The sequence below is a fragment of the Bos grunniens genome, chromosome 8 (assembly GCF_055505025.1).
Source record: "Bos grunniens cultivar Pamir isolate PY7600 chromosome 8, Bosgru_T2T1.0, whole genome shotgun sequence".
Lineage (NCBI taxonomy): Eukaryota > Metazoa > Chordata > Mammalia > Artiodactyla > Bovidae > Bos > Bos grunniens.
The window spans coordinates 20,986,791-21,004,558 of record NC_141172.1 but is presented as its reverse complement, the minus strand read 5'-3'; the positions used below and the strand labels follow the sequence as shown (position 1 = coordinate 21,004,558).

The 17,768-nt window shown below is 37.7% G+C and overlaps 1 long non-coding RNA gene across 2 annotated transcripts; it reads right to left on the bottom strand.

Annotated features, from left to right (window-relative positions):
- Positions 1 to 2,008: 2,008 nt before the first annotated feature.
- LOC147366738 (uncharacterized) lies at positions 2,009 to 16,870 on the bottom strand. 2 transcript variants are annotated; one of them, XR_015169063.1, is made up of 3 exons: positions 15,936 to 16,870; positions 10,297 to 10,380; positions 2,009 to 4,044 (listed from the first exon to the last, which is right to left on the bottom strand). It is a non-coding gene; the product is annotated as an uncharacterized LOC147366738 (long non-coding RNA). The 2 variants fall into 2 exon arrangements; XR_015169062.1 differs by lacking the exon at positions 2,009 to 4,044 and adding an exon at positions 4,699 to 6,292 and having other exon boundaries at positions 15,936 to 16,869.
- Positions 16,871 to 17,768: the final 898 nt, after the last annotated feature.

Sequence of the window (17,768 nt, the reverse complement as noted above, 5' to 3'; positions counted from 1 at the left end):
ATGTTCTTCCCTCGTGGTCTAGTGACTAAGACTTCGCGCTCTGTTGCCCTAAAGGCCCAGGAGCAAGCATCGAGAATGAAAACAGAACACGAAATCTGGTACAATGGGTCTGGGGACCTGCAGCCCCTATTGGACTGAGGTGCAGAGTCCACTCTGAGTCCAGCTTTTATTTCTAACTGCAAACTACAAAACTTTCTTTGATCTTTCTTTCCCAAGACACTACACTGACATAGTCCAGATCTCCTTGTTTTTACCCCAGGCCATTCCCTTCTGGGATAGTCTCAGGAACAATCAGCAAGTGCGTAGGCAGTGTTCATACCTAATGCCGACCCGGTGTTCCAAGGTCCATGCTCAGTCATACTCCCTTCTGGGTCTGGCCTTGGGGTCTGTAATAAGGCTATTATTCTAAGAAAAACGTGAAAAATAATCATCAACACAGTTTCTTGATATATGCTATTTTTCCAGGTGCTATTTCTATGAAATTTCTCAAGGCTGTGAAAGTACATTATTAGCAATTCCCACTACAGCACTCACAATGCAGGGGGCTTGGGTTCAATCTCTAGTCAGGGAATGAGATCTCACCTGACAAATCAAGAGTTCAGATGCTTTAACTAAAGATCCCACGTGCCCAAATGAAGAGTGAAGAAGATACATGATGCAACTAAGACCTGGCACAGCCAAATAAATTAATATTCCTTTAAAATAATAATATAAAAAGCCCTAGGGCTAAACCTCTAGCTGTGTATGTGAGTATTTGCTCTTAGCTTTAAAAATGGACTGTCCTTGTGTGGCAGGTTTATCCTCTGCTTTCAATAGGCTGTTTTTACACCCTTTTCCCCATACAGATCACTTTAATCACTTTTAACAAATTCCTTAAACAGAATGGGAAACTTGACATGAAACAGAATAGGAAATAAAAATGGAAATAGGAAAATAGGAAATAGAGGAAAAATAGAAAATAAAAAATTTTATGAGAAAAACACAAAGATGAAATTATGTATATGTAGGTATGTGGGCTGGAGAAGGCAATGGCACCCCACTCCAGTACTCTTGCCTGGAAAATCCCATGGACCGAGGAGCCTGGTGGGCTGCAGTCCATGGAGTCTCTAGGAGTTGGACACGACTGAGCAACTTCACTTTCACTTTTCACTTTCATGCATTGGAGAAGGAAATGGCAACCCACTCCAGTGTTCTTGCCTGGAGAATCCCAGGGACGGGTGAGCCTGGTGGGCTGCCATCTATGGGGTTGCAGAGTCGGACACAACTGAAGCAACTTAGCAGCAGCAACAGCAGGTATGTGGGCATACTGTTTATATAACAAGCATACAGTTTTCACTGTGGTTTAAAAGGATAGATCTAAGAAGATAAGGGGAGGGAATAATAGGGACAGCAAGACAATTGATATTTATAAAACAACAAAGGGTATGGGCTTGGTCTCTGAATTCCAGAATGCATGAAACTTGAGTAAGGACAAAATAAAAAAAGGCCATTTGTGGATAAAATCAGTGTGATAATAACAATTATAATATGTAAAAGTCATACTGTTGCTGTTTTAGTCACTAAGTTGTGTCCCACTCTTTTTCAACCCCATGGACTGTAGCCCACCAGATTCCTCTATCTATGGGATTCTCTGGGCAAGAATACTGGAGTTGGTTGCCATTTTCTTCTCTAGGGGATCTTCCTCACTCAGGCATCAAACCTGTGTCTCCTACATTGGCAGGAGAATTCTTTATCGCTGAGCCACCAGGGAAGCTCTACTACCAGTTTTCAAAGCTATAGAGTGATTTATAATTTATTGTCTTTTCAAGGGTTTCCCTCGTGGCTCAGAGGGTAAAGCGTCTGCCTACAATGTGGGAGATCTGGGTTTAATCCCGGGTTGTTCAAATGTTAAATGCCACAGAGGTGTCATTTTGACAACTGAATATTTTTGGTACTATGCGTGGCCATAAATGCTTGTTAATGAGTTCTAGTTAACAGAATGCTGAATAAATGAACTTTACTAAATATTAGGGTGAATCAGTTTTTATTCTAGTTTTTAAGTTGGATAGAAAAGTGTATTTCTTTATACATATGGTTGTAAACTAGTGAAAGTTTAAAAACTTCAGTAGATGCAGTCTGAAAAATGAGATGCAAAAGATATGTAATTGAATTCATAAATTTGAACTGGGATATGATGAAACCTATTCAAGGGAGAGTTCAAGTTTTAAGAAAAATAACAGGAACACCACCAGAGAGGTAAAGCACTGAACTGAAAGTATCCATTAGCTTGTGGTAGCAGTTATTTCCTTATGTTTAATCTCTTGAAATTGTGTATAAATACCCATTATGCCTCCAAAAGGATTTAAAGAGAAAACTGGATACATAAAATGATTAAATTGTATACATTTCCTAAAGGAATATTTTTTGGGTTTGGCCCATAATGAAAACTTGTGAGGAGAAAGGAGGAATATTCTGAAATTAAATCCTCCTAACCAAATTAATTCTAATTTTCTCATTTTATTTAAGTGCAGCTGAACAATAAAAAATTAAAAGTAATTATTGACACATAATGAATATTAGTAATTTTTATGTTCTTTTTAAAAGTATCTTAGAATTAATATGTTAAAGCCTTCTGAATATAAATTAAATCACTGACTTGATATTAGTTAACCAACTCTTAATATATTTTTCACTTGTTGAGATATTAATGTCTTTGGCATTTAGGAAAAGTATAGCTTGCTAATTGATACATCATTCTTTTTCTCTGCTGCTGCTAAGTCGCTTCAGTCATGTTCGACTCTGTGCGACCCCATAGACGGCAGCCCACCAGGCTCCCCCGTCCCTGGGATTCTCCAGGCAAGAACACTGGAGTGGGTTGCCATTTCCTTCTCCAGTGCATGAAAGTGAAAAGTGAAAGTGAAGTCGCCCAGTCTTGTCCGACTCTTAGCGACCCCACGGACTGCAGCCAACCAGGCTCCTCTGTCCATGGGATTTTCCAGGCAAGAGCACTTTTTCTCTACTGGTATACAATTTCTGGTTTCCTAAGCTAAATGCCTTCTCAGAATTATGTTCTCATACTTCATCTTGTCATCTTATTTTAAATATAACCCTTTAAGAAACACTTATGCTACAAGTTCAATGTTCAAGAGCTCTAATTTTACAGTCTTGGAAAACTGTAGATGGAATAGGCCCAAACTAACATCAACTCCTTATGAAAATGGGATTTCTGTATATGTATGGAAGAATATCATTTGCACTGTTTCTTCATATATTTAAATCTTTTAGAGATTATCCTGGATTCTAACATCTCTCAAAATTTGGACATTTTTCCATTTTCATTTCTGTTGTTCAGGGGTAATTTTTATCAGATGTGATCAAAATACCTCTCCATATTTGTACCAAATACATACATTTGTCTCCTGCTGTTATTTTTGGAAAAATAAACCTTTTGCTGATCTGAAATGAGGGATTGAGAAGATTGCCTAGCTTTTCAATGATAAAATAAGAGAATAGAAGAAAACCCAAGTAAGGGACTGGGAAATGGAACTTAAAATCTGTTCAAATACTATTGCATTTCACATTCTGCTCTTTAGTATTTATCTCTTTACCACCACCAACACTCAAGCCATCCCTCCTCCCAAAATCTTAAAGAATAAATGTTTTCCTTCAGAAAATCAGAATTTAAAACTGCTGCCATCAACAGAGGATTCTGAGAAACATGAGAGGGGTCCCTGGTCTGGACTAGAGGAGTGAAAATAAGGTAAAAGGCAAAGCAGAAGGAAAGAGGATGACACATCCTAGAAAGTAGAATGCTTTGGCTATCGGATGCGAAGAGCCAACTCATTAGAAAAGACCCTGATGCTGGGAAACTTTGAAGGAGAAGGGGACAGCAGAGGACAAGATGGTTGGATGGCATCACCGACTCAATGGACACGAGTTAGACCAAGTTCCAGGAGATGGTGAAGGACAGGGAAGCCTGGCGTGCTGCAGTCCATGGGGTCACAAAGAGTCAACGGAATGGAGGGAACTGCGAACAGGTGCACAAATGGTAGACCAGATGGAATCCTAGAGATGAGAACATTCCATTATTACTTAGTTACTCACTGGCAACTTTGATATATATAAAGTATATATTATATATGTAAAAATGTGAATCTTGCCCTATACTAGAAACTGGCTAAGACTACAGAAATGTAATCAGGGATTCCCAACTTCACTTCTAGGTGGTAGGCACATTTAACCTAGGTAAATAATGGTTAACAGTGTTTTCTTTTATGTTAAAGATGTTAAGAGTTAAAGTTGTGTAGTGGAGAGACCAAAAAAGACTGGTGAAATTTGGGTTCAATTAGAATTCCACTTGGCTTTGTCCCCAGACACTTCTCTCTATAACCAGTGACAATGCTCATTTGCAATTTGGGCCTTGTCATCACAGCCAAACACACAAAAAATGATTTCTTTGGAATAACTTAGATTTTAGAGGGCGATTTCAGAGAGAAAAATCAATGTAGCTTACAGCACAAGTAGATTACTAGCTGTTACAAAATTCTCTTTGTAATTTCTTTTATAACTTTCTATTTTATTCACTGTAGATGGAAAAAATACAGGCAGAAATGCTTTGAATACAAAATATACCACGGTACAAAAACTATTTGCTGATGAATTTGGTTCACTCAATTATTTGGAATAGAATAAGGGAAAAATTGAACTGAGGAAGTCATAGAAATTATTTTATTTAATCGTCTCATTTTACAGATAAGGAAATAAAGTCTGATGAGATACAATAAATTACCTGTGGTCACAGAGCTAATAACTGGTAAGACCCCCTGTCTCCAGGCTCTGCATTCTAATTTTTGCAACACACTATTTTTTGTTGTAGCATTTGTATACTTAAAATGATACCTTTTAGGCATTCAGTTCAGTTCAGTCACTAAGTTGTGTCCAACTCTTTGCAACCCCATGGACTGTAGCACACCAGGCCTCCCTGTCCATCACCAACTCCCAGAGTTTGCTCAAACTCATGTCCATTGAGTCGGTGATGCCATCCAACCATCTCATTCTCTGTAAACCCCTTCTCCTCCTGCCTTCAATCCTTCCCAGCATGAGGGTCTTTTCCAGTGAGTCAGTTCTTCTCATGAGATGGCCAAAGTATTGGAGCTTCAGCTTCAACATCGGTCCTTCCAATGAATTTTCAGGACTGATTTCCTTTAGCATTGACTAGTTGGATCTCCTTGCAGTCCAAGGGACTCTCAAGAGTCTTCTCCAACATCACAGTTGAAGAGCATCAATTCTTCTCTGCTCAGCTTTCTTTATGGTCCAACTCCCACATCCATACATGACTGCTGGAAAAACTATAGCTTTGACTAGATGGACCTTTGTTGGCAAAGCAATGTCTCTGTTTTTTAATATGCTGTCTAGGTTTATCATAGCTTTTCTTCCAAGGAGCAAAATGTCTTTAATTTCATGGCTGCAGTCTGAAATCTGTGGTGATTTTGGAGCCCAAGAAATAAAGTCTGTCACAGTTTCCATTGTCTCCCCATCTGTTTGCCATGAAGTAATGGGACTGGATGCCATGATCTTAGTTTTTTGAATTTTGACTTTTAAGCCAGCTTTTTCACACTCTTCTTTCACATTCATTAAGTGGCTCTTCAGTTTCTCTTCACTTTCTGCCATAAGGGTGGTGTTATCTGCATATCTGAGGTTATGGATATTTCTCCTAGCAATCTTCATTCCGGCTTGTGCTTCATCCAGCCTGACATTTCGCATGATGTACTCTGCACATAAGTTAAATTTCATATGCTGTACTCTACACATAAGTTAAATAAGCAGGGTGACAATATACAGCCTTGACATAATCCTTTCCCAGTTCGGAACCAGTCCCTTGTTCCATGTCCGGTTCTAACTATTGCTTCTTGACCGGTATACAGATTTCTCAGGAGATAGGTAAGGTAGTCTGGTATTCCCATCTCTTTAAGAATTTTCCAGTTTGTTGTGATCCACACAGTCAAAGGCTTTGACATAGTCAATAAAGCCAAAAGGAACAGACCAAGTAAGTGGCTATCCAGAGATGGCATACAGGTAGTATATTATGAGAAGTGGCAGATCATGGAGGACTTCTCTGAGAGCCATTAGGTCCCAAGTTCTTTGGAGTAGAGATATTGTGTTATTTATTTCTATATTCCCAGTGCCAACAACATATAGCTTATTCAGTGGCTTTCTTCTGCTGACATACAGTAAGGAAGTAAGACAGTAGAAGGAGCATAGTCCAGGTTCAAAGTGAGAAAATCTGAGTTGATGGATGAATGACAAGACAAAGCTAGAAAATAGAAAACAGTGAAAATATCTTTAATTTCAGAGGCATACTGGAACATTTAGAGGCTAAAGTCATGATACTTGGGGCTTACTTTAAAACAATTGAGCAACGAGAAAATAAATGAAGGAAATATGGTAAAATAATAGCAGTTATTAAGGTAAGGTGATTGGTATATGGGAGTTTATTATGATATTCTCTCTACTTTGTAGACTATTTGCATTTTTATGATAAAGCTAAATGTAATATTACATTTTCTCATTTCAATACTGTCACTGTTCCCAATTCTTTTATAGGAGAGAGAGCACCAGTTTGTAAATGTGAACCATCTCTGAGCCTAACTTTCTTTGCTGGGTCCACTTCTGTCCACTATCAGCAAGGAGTGTGAAGGTGATTAATCCGTTAAGGCAGATCACAAAATTTTTATGCTGAACTTCACCCAATAGGTGATGTTCAAATATGTGACACTTTCCTCATACTTGGCCTCAGAAGCTTGCAGACTTGAGGTAGAAAACCTACCGCTCCGGGGCCTTTCTAGAAAAGGCACTATAATTGCGTCTACTTTCAGATTGCTGTTAGGATCTAGAGGATAATGTGTACAAATCACTCAGCACCTCGCCTGCAACAGGGTGAGCACCCAGTACGCATTAAGTATTTTTAGCAGCAGTCAAAATTGAAAAAAGGAATGTATTCAACTTCATCGGGAATCTCCACAGAGTAGTAGAGAAAAATCCCCACTTAGCATAACTCAGTTTTCTCACCTCAAAGGCATTGTGTGGGTCTTTCTCTCTGAACAAATGGAAGTTGTTTTTCTTTCCATAACAACATTAATTCTTTGGATTAGAGAGTGAGAAGGCCATTGGACGATTTCTGAACTCTGACTAAGCAGATACAAAGGAGATGATAAAAGCTGGGTTTGTTGAGCAGGTCTTGCTCATTCCAGAATGATGACACAAGTTTGGGTTAAGGATAGTGAAGATACATAAAGCGGTTGTACTGACATTTCAACTCAATTCTTTAAGCCATGTTTATTAATGCCCTAACTTCTGGATTCTCAGGCAACTACCCTCTCTCTGTGTGGAGGATGTTCATTTCAGAGGTGTGCCTTTGAGTGAACTGAAAGGACCCCGAGGAGAATGCCTGTCTTTCCTGCCCCCAGCCCCTCCTGACCTCGGTAAATCTAAATGCAGGGCTTTCATCTTCTCATCTCTCAGCTTAGGTCTCCTTTTGTTTGGTGATGCCCTGTTAGGTTGCTTTGTGTTGGTTTCTCTGGGAGGCCTGCCAACCCCAGTCTCAGAAAATGTTCAAAATGATTGAGATCAAACGCTTTGAGACAGTGTTACATTTCCTTTTCTTCCCCAAGCTTGTCTTTGTTTAGTCCATGCCCTGTTTTGTCTTAAATCTCTCTCTCATGTAGTGCCTCTACAGCCAAAGAGATTGCTAGGTCGTAGAGTCATACTCTTTGAATTGATCCTAAGAGTCATCAAATCCACCTGCCCAATATAGGAATCTCTTTCACAATTCTAACCCACACTTATGTTAAAATATGAATTGCACACACTTCATAAAAGGGAATTCATTACCACAAAGGGTGTTAATTTCATTTTAAACCTAGTTTTTAGAAATTTCTCCATATCTTTTAAGAAATAGAACTGCACAGAATGTCTATGTGATGAGTAGCTATCATATTCCCTCTTCTCTTACTTGTCTTTTCTTTATCAGATTAACCCCATTTTCTAAGCATTAAGGAGAAATTAACTATACAAGTAGAAGGTAGCCAGAAAAATAGACAGATACACTTCATGGAATTCATTCAACAAATGGCCCAAAGTGTGGTTCAGAAACTGTACTACATTCTGGGGATATATACTGAATGTTTCCATTCCCCCCAAATTCATATGCTGAAATTCTAACCTATCAATGTTGACAGTGTTAGGAAGGGGAATGTTTGGGAGATGATGTGATTATGAGGTGGAGGAGCTCTCATGAATGAGATTAGTGCCCTTATTAAAAAAAGTCCCCAGAGAGCTCCCTTGCTCTATCACAGGACACAGGAAGAATCGTCCCCAAACACTGAGTTTGCTAGTATCTTGATCTTGCACAGCTCAGCCTCCATAGCCTTAAGAAATACATGTCTGCTATTTATAAACTTTTGGTCTGTGGTATTTTGTTACAGAAGTCTGAATGGACTAAGATGCATAATAAGACTCTTAGCAGTGTCCTCACAAAGTTTACCATCTAGCAAGAAATACAGACATTAGAAAGGCAATTAACCAAAAACAGCCACAGGGTAAAAATGAAAGTGTATAACAGGAGCACTTTTCCTAAGTAGGTGGTCAGAGAAGTATCTCTGAGGAAAGAATATTTGATCTCAGACCTGAAAATATTTAGGAATTAGTCAGGCAAGAAAGTATGTGTGTGGAGGAGACAGAGGTGAGAAGGGGTGAAATAAGGTATTCTAGGCTGGGTGGTTGGTACTTGGGTGGTTCTGAAGTGAGGAGGAATTGAGTATATTAAAGGGAACATGAGAGGTTAGAACTTTGTGAGCAAGGGATGGAGTCTCATGAGGCTGAATCTTATATGGTTTTGGACTTTATTATGAGAGTAATAAGAAATGAAGGGGGAATTTTAATTTGATAAGTCATAAGATTTCCAGACATTATACCACTTCAGCCCACCTGTCTTGGACAGACTCTAGTTATTCACCATTCTGCTTCAGATGTGGTGCAAGGCATTAACCACATGTGCTATGCAGGGTCTGATGAGTTCAGACTGGGCTGGGCTGTAGACTCCTCTGCCCTGGATATCCTAAATGGTGTTATTTGCTCAGATGGCCACTAAGTCATGGCTTATTATATAAACCCTGTGGTCTAGTAAACCAATGCCCTGTTTGAGTTGGATTTTTGACCCTAGATGGACTACAAGGGAACCTTATGCCAAACAGGGATGTCAAGGATTAAATTCATATTCTCTTTCTGCATCTTATTTAATCTGTATAATTTGAGTTTTGCTGTCATTTTGATTTTTCTTCTTTCTTCCATAATATGTTTCTTATTATAAAAGCAAACTTGTAAAATATAGAAAAACATGGCAAAAATAGAAATCATCAATAATTAAATAGAAATAGCTACTATTATCACTGCTATTTATCTTTCTATAAGTATCATTTTCTACACCTGAGATCACATTGTGTTGTATTATAGCCTGTTTTTTTCCATTATTATTAGGTCATAAGAATTTATTTTCCACTGTAATTAAATGGTCTTCATATGTGCTTCTTATTTAAGGATGTTTAAGCTTCCTGATATTTTACTTTACAAAAGAATATTTTTATATTTAAATATTTGCTTGTATTTCAGAATATTTCCTCAGGTTAGAACCCTACCAACATATTTAAAACTTCCTTGATACGTAATTACAAATTGCTTCACCAAATCTGCTGACTAAATTTATACTTCTACCTGCACTGTATATTTTGAACAAACCATGCTAATTAAGGTCTTCCCTTGTGGCTCAGCTGGTAAAGAATCCACCTGCAATGTAGGAGACCTAGGTTCGATCCCTGGGTTGGAAAGATCCCTTGGAGAAGGGAAAGGCTACCCACTCCAGTATTCTGGCCTGGAGAATTCCATGGACTATATAGTCCATGGGGTTGCAAAGAGTCGGACATGACTGAGTGAATTTCACTTTCATGCTAATTAATAGGAGAAAATTAAATGTCATTATTATTTTAATTTTCATTTGTAATTATTAATGACATTAATGATTTAAAATTTTGTCATAAGCCACTTCTATCTCCCTTTGGATAAACTGTATCTTTTTTTCCTATGTATGCATAGTGATCTTACTAAGTTTCTTATACATTTGTGTAATCCTTTTTTATATAAGGATTTTAATCCTTAGTTTTCCATAGCTCCCATAAATATTCATCTCAATCCATTTGGAAATTTTAATTTTGTGATATAATAATATAGATAAATCTTTAAATACAGCCTTTTCTGTGTACATACCATTTGAGTGTTATTGTAGTAAAAAGGAAAAAACCACAGAGGTTTCCTTGCCTGATTTACTTTCTCTTTCAGTTTGACATGAGCCTAAAAAAAAAAAGAAAGTAAAGTAAAAAACAAGCTTTCATGGGCTTCACTCTAAATAAATCTTATATAAATCCTTTCAAATGCAGTTAGAAATAAGTCAGGAAGAATCTTATTTCTCTAATAAAACTAAAGACTTAAAAATATAATTGAGGGTATGAGTTGGGGCCTGCAAAGATTGTATTCCAAGACTTGCCTTAATATTTTATAGTGTGCATGTATTTCATTGAAGACAGAAAAAATTAATAAGACTCACATAATTCTTTTCTGGTACATGGTAATTACTCAACCACCATCAAATAGATGGAGTTAACTTATTATTTGTTGTAACTTTTATTTAAATTCTAATCTTAACCCAGTTCTCCTTAGGAAGGACTTTGAGATCAAACTGTTCCGAACCTACTTTCTAATCTATAAAATGAGGATAAAAATTTAGACTAAACACCACAGTGTATGTAAAATACTGAGCCTAGAGCCATCATCCAGGAGACGGTCTGTTAGTGCTACATGTCTCTACTCGGCCTCTCACTCCTGTCTCAGGGTAGGAAAGATTCTGTAGTTCTTGAGAAAGAACATATGTGTATCTGAGTGCGGGCAGCCTACACTGGCATAACCCCAGTAGCATGTCAGGCTATCCAAGTGGGAAAATAAATGCTAGCTGAATTTTGCATATTGAGAGTCAACTGTGCAGCTAGTATTGTGTGAGGCACTGGTCATACTGAGAATAATAGAACTCACTGCCTGTATTCACAAAGGAGTATTGGAACCTTTTGAGTAAACACTGAGAAATGCTGATCAAACTAATTTACCACTAGGTCCAGCTTTGCCTATTCTGCTGCTCCAATTTAAAATTTCCCTGGAAACAAGAAATGATCACACTGACCGCCTGGCACTGGAGTATGGGGGAGATCAGCTCTGCACATGTACCATGTGATAATCCAGAAGAATCAAAGAAAATAACGTATTTATTTAGTCAACTAAGTAAGGAGGCAGGGTACAGCACCCCACGGTACCATCTAATGTCAGAAGAAGTGCTTTTCATGTGATTCTGATGAAATATTCCAGTAAAAAAATTCAAATAATAAAAGTAAGTCACTTGCTCCCAGAGGAATTGCTGACTCTTTCTTGTACAGGGCATATTACTGACCACATAACTCCGTGGGATTTTCAAGTTTCTTGGGACAACACTGCTTTTAATAGTAAGTAAAACAAATTTATAAAAATTCTTATGATTCACATTTTTCTTATACAATTCTTTTTTTTTATTTTCAAGCTATATATTCTTAAAGTTTCGCAAAATGGAGACATTTAATCTTAGAGAAGAGATTAACCTTTTATCTACCTGGTTTGTTTTACTTAGTAGGATAGGAACATATGTACTATAACCTACAAAATATATGATATCAACTGCCAGCATAGAAGTCACTGAATCTTTTTTACAGGCAGTTTTTTCTCTTAAACTAGAAGAAATCCTAATTTAAAGAGTACATGTAAAAGAAAAAGAGAACTTGTGCTCATTTCTTTCAATTTGTGTGTATCTAATGTTTCTCCAGAATTAAGTATAAATAAAACAAATTTTAGATGTGTTTTTGTTTATTATTTCCAAAAGATCTGACTCAAACACATTAAATAATTTCAGATGGAAGCTCTTTATTCCTAAGGCTCTTTATTCCTTTATTCCTCTTTATTCCTTAAGAAACCATCCACTTAAATATCAGGTGAGTCTTTGTGCTTCCAAATTATATTACCACTATTCAATTAAAAATGTGATAAGTGGACTTTTGTTACCACCTTGGGAACACTCTTGGCTTCTTCTCTCTTCGCACCTAATTATTTACTTGACTTTTCAGGGAGCTATTTGCACAGCCTAATGGGCAGCCCATCATCAGTTAAAGTCACCTGTCTGGTTCAGAAGTGTTGGATTTGAGGGAGATCAGGCAGAATATAAAAATTGAAAAGAAAGGACAGGAAGGGAAAAGAGAAAGGAAGAGAGAAAAAAAGAAAAACAAAGAACAGAAAAAAGAAAAAATCTTAGGGTAATATAGATGTGTTTTCATTACTTTGGATATTTTCTGAATCTTCTGCAATGTAGTTCATCACTGCCCCAGCAGATTTATTTTCTCTCAAGTCTGGGTTGTAGGAAGTTTAAAAAAGGCACTGGAAAGTGATAGAAGTCTTCCATCCTGGTATCTTCTAAGTATAGGCAGTCCATGTCCAGTCATGAGGCATTTGCTGGATCATTGTCATTTTATAAGTTAAAGCCAAGGGAAACACTCACGCAAACATCACTAACACCCTTAAGGCAACAACCACTCTGGAGATTGGCAACAACCACTCTGGAGATTGTGCGTTGAGATAGGAATTATTATCATTTTCTACCCCTGGTCTTTCTGATCACTTGTATGCCTTCCAACATACAGATAGGTCCGAAGGAACATACATGTGATTTAACCTTATAATGTGTAGGTAGAATTGCTTGGTACACACAGAATTCAGCTCAGGTTCTATGTCTGGGGGAAAAACTATTTTAAGTGATTTAGAAAGAGTGCTATAAATCTGAAACTGATTTTAACAGGTTCTAAAGTGTAGCTATAATTTGAGTCACATATATAATTTTGCTTGCTATAATTTCTAAATATTTTATTTTGAACTTTATTAATTTGCTTCCTTAGTTTTCAACTATTCTGATAAACATAAAAAGGAGTGCCAACAATTCCTCTTCTTTCTTACTATGTTCTTTCTACAACTTGGTTTCTTATTTAACTTCCTGTAATTCACCAAAAGGCCAGGAATTAATTTTATATAATTTATTTGGAGTGTGTGTATGTGTGTGTTTGAGAGAACAAGACATAGAAAGAGAGAGAGAGGATCATCAAAAAAGGCTGCCTTGGTAGTGTTGCAATAAGTAGAGAGAATTATCCTTGAACACAATTGTGCTGTTAAGCTGCTTTTTGGGTACAGGGGTCACAACAACTTTTTAGAGAGTAGAAAAACAAAAAGTGAAAGAAAAGTAGAGTTTCCTTGTGAGAGAATTATGTCAGAACATATATGTTTTGTACATTTATCTTTGCTGCCATAATTTAGTTTATATTGAATTTTCATATTTATTAATTTCTATGGTATATGCCTTGCACTGGATACATAATGAGAATTTCTAAACCTGCAGCTTCTTAGAGGAAAGTGTAAAATTATTAAATGTGTTCACATAAACTTAAAAACATACTATTTTGGTCTTTATTCTCTCGGCTATAAAGAAAAATGTTAAATTCACATTTTTTTTCCTCCACAGCCTTGTCTCTGTCCCTCTTTCTACTGTTCTGACTTCCAGTGTGGGGTAATGTGTTTGTGGTTTCAGTTGCTGGCTATGTTCAGGGGTTTTCAGCTATGCATGAGGAACAACAGAACAGCTTTTAGTTAAAGGTAACTATATACCAGTCACCAATAGCCGTCAGCATTTTGAGAGGTTAGACTTTACCAGGATATCCTTGAATGCTGGATATTGAAAAGGAAAGAAAGCAATCTATAAATGTGCATAAAACTGTAACTGTGATAAAATAAAATCTTTAGGAAACGTTTCGTTTATTTCTCATTCAATTTGAGGGTAGCTCCATTTTGTTTATAATCATAATGCTTTCTTAATCAACCTGGACTTGCTTTCTTTAAGTATTCCCCTTCCCTTCTGGCCTTGGTGTGCCTTCGAGTCTCAAACAGGAAGACAAACTCTAAGGATGTGAGATAAAAGGAATAGCTTCTTCTCTGTACGTGCTGAAGTACGTTTAAAAAATGTTTGAACAAGTCCTCAAAATCTGAGCCAAAAAGAAAGAAAGAAAAGGAAAATGATACAGAACAAAAGAGTAGAAGTTTGTTACACACACGCAAATGCACATACTTGTATCTTTGGAGGTTCTTGGTTCTCTGGTTACCTTCTTACCCTGAAAATTATGTTGGCATGTTTTCTTCTGAAAGCCACATCACATCACAGATCTGATACTTGTAATGTCAAATATTAGCTTTAATATATAAGACACTGTATGCCTTTTAAACAGAAACAGTTTATAGTCATACTAAGAGAAATTTCTAAATTTCCTTCTTAATTTTACAGATATGATAATAGAAACACTAGTGATTGAATCAATACAGTTGATTGCAACTGAGAGTTGTTTTCTGTGTAAAGTCCTTAGCCATATCTACTCTGGATCTGACAGCAAAAACAGTAGATAATTACTCAGACTCTGGATCGAGACTGCCTGGTTTCAAATCCTGGCTCTGCCCCTGGAAGCTACATGGCCTTGAGCAAATTGCTCAACTTCTCTACCTCAATTTTTCATCTGTAGAATGGCCAAACTAACAGTACCTATTTCAAAGGGTGGTTGTGAGAATTAAATGACTTGAAAGATGTTTAAAATTGCTCCTGGTACATAGAAATCGTCAATAAATGTTAACTATTATCATCAGTCAATCACCTCTGCAGTGCTTGGGAGCTCAAACTGGACATTGTTTTTTGGGAGGAAATTGATGGCTGCATATTACTGTATATTCCACTAGTTGCTGTTATTAGAGGAAACATTTAAAGGCTATTGACCAAGGAGGGAGTTAGCCTTGTGTAGTTGGATCCTGCCAGTTGTAGCCATCCCAGACCTGGCTGCCCACTTCCCTGACTCGCCTGGCCTTCTTTCACTTTTGCAAATCTGCTCCCTCATTTTTAACTTGGGGTTTTAATCATTTACATTGATTAGCCGTTTGGCACCTCCTCTTTCTGTCTGCTTTGTCTGTCTCTCAAAACGATGATTTCCAGCTTGCTCTGACCCTGGTATTTAGCTCCTAAGATGTCCTCAACACCTCCGTGTGCATCATCCTTCAATGCCTATTTTGTCTTATTCAGCCTTGCCTCCTCTTTTTCCAGCTCCCTGCTCCAGGGCTTATGGCAGAAAGAGGCCTTAGAAAGCATTGGTTTGGTAGCTTAATATTCAAACCCTAGGAAAGGCACTCCTTGGTTTCATAGAAGCTACAGAATGTAGCAGTGATCCACACATTTTAGGGTACACCAGAATTATTTGGGGTGTGTTTAAAATGCAGATTTCTGAACCTTTTTCCCAGAGATTCTGATTAAGTCTTTGATGGGGCTGATGAATTGGCATTTTAATCCACATGCTAGGTGCTTCTGAAGCAGACTAGTCTAAGAAGCTTAATTTGAGAGACACTTGACTAAATTTCTGTCCTTGAATATATAGTCTGCTATATTGGCCTTTTCTACAAACTCCTTTCTTGCTTTCTGGAAAACACTGGGCACCGGGCCCACAATTATGCCTAAAAATAAATATATAGTGAAAAGGAAGAGGGTGCAGAGATAGCATTTTCCCCAGGGTTAGAATTTTTTCATGCCTCCCAATTCTTACAGCAATAAGTTAGTTGGCCAGTAATATACTTTTATCCATATCTTACCTTTCAGAAGACAGAAAAGAACCCATACTTTTCCCAAACTACACTTCCATATTATTCTTAAAGAATTATCTATTTACCCCTTTAGCATTTCAGATATTTTCAGAATGATCACTTACCCCTTTAGAAGAATATGCAGCCGGAAGATTTGGGAGAAAACTGAAATGAATTCTCTGAGCTATGATTCTTGAGTCAATTCTTCACTCCAATTTCCGCACCCCCTCTTTTAGGCATCTTCATACCCACATGCCTGAATTTGAGCCTTATGTCACTACCACTAACCTCAAGCCAGAGGCCAAGAGAGAAGAATAGAGCTTTCTTCACCGAGCAAGGCTGAGTAATGCCATAGTCTCACCTTCCCTGGGGCTCAGTGTGCCACTGTAGCCCAGCCAACTCTGGTCTTTTCTGGGAGTCGTCCAGCCCCAGCCTCCTGCTTACATGACCTGAGTGCACTATCCTTGCCAGACTTTGAAACTTCTATCTATGAAGCATTTAAACTACACGGGCAATGCCGAAACCCATTCTTCCTTCCTGGCTTCTCTGGTTTGGTAAGTCTTCCTTTCCGTAACACAGTCGTGTGTGGAGCATAATTTGATAGAGCCTGGCTCTGTACTAGAAAAGGAAAACATGGTCTCTGCACTCCAGGAGTTCATCAGCTAGCCAGGAAGTCAGAAAAATAAAAGGCTCGAGTGCATGGTGAATTGAGCCATAACTGAGGATGGGCCAAGTGCACCAGAGTGTTGTCCCACACTGATCTGTGCTCGACAGTGTCCTTGGAGCCTTTGAGGCTCCTGGGATCCAAGTACCACAGTCACCTAAGCTCTCTCTCCTCATGACTGAGGTCCTAGGTCTCTAATGCATAACCTAAGTCTCACCTAATGGCAGCATCTTCTAAGCTCTTCCTTTACTGTTAATAAAACATAAAAAGCGCTTCCACCTCCCCTCCATAGGAAATTAGTTTTTCATCAATTGAAATCCTATAATACTTTACCTCAGCATTCCTGTGGTGCTTACCAAAGTTTACCTTGCATTATGGCTATTTAAATACATGCTTTCTCTCCCTTCCAGATTAGAGATTCCCTGAGAGCGTGGACTACTCACCTCAGTGCCTTGCATGGAGCACCATACATAATTAATTAATGCCTAATACATATTTGAACAAGTGAATCAACAAGGACAACAAAACCCTTCTGATAAAAGATCTTGAACCTGACGTATCAGAGATTTCCCTAGTATGAATCATTTCCTTTTGGTTTTAGATTTTGCAATCCTCCACCTCTGGTCTTGGAAGAGGGGGAAGCAGGGAACCAACCAACTCAGGCCTTCAAATTCTGATAAATTTTAGCAGATCCAGGAGTTTTTGTCTATAAATAATAGGTTGAAAGACAAATATCAAAAATTCCAGTTATTCCATGTTTATATGTTAGTAAATACTCTGCTCACAAAAATCAGATGTGTAAATCTGAAGGCTAAGTTGTGCAGTTTATTGAGAAAAAGACACAGTGAAAACAATGGCAGGAGAAACTCTTTATAACTGCCGATTTAAAGTACTTTATCTTGACCTTGAAGACTAAGTAAAAAAAAATACCGCATGTAGAATATTTACATAATTGTTAGGACAGCAGATAAAATAATGAAAGGGAAGAAAGTTGAGCATTTACATAGAACTTCTCCATTAGGCCCTATGTAAATGGCTTTTGTGTAGAGTATCTATTCAGTATCTATAGCCACTGGGTGACATGGGTGTTACTGACTCGAAGGAATCTAAGAAACTTAGACAAGATCACTTGTTCAGTATGTGGAGGAGGCAGGCTACACATCTAGTTCTATCTAACTCCAAGTCCCATCTTCTTTAATGATGGTTAAATATCAAAGATGTAGCTGAGTCACCAAAATGAGGTAACAGAGATGTCTCATTTTAATATATTTTTAATGTATTATAAGTAAAATTA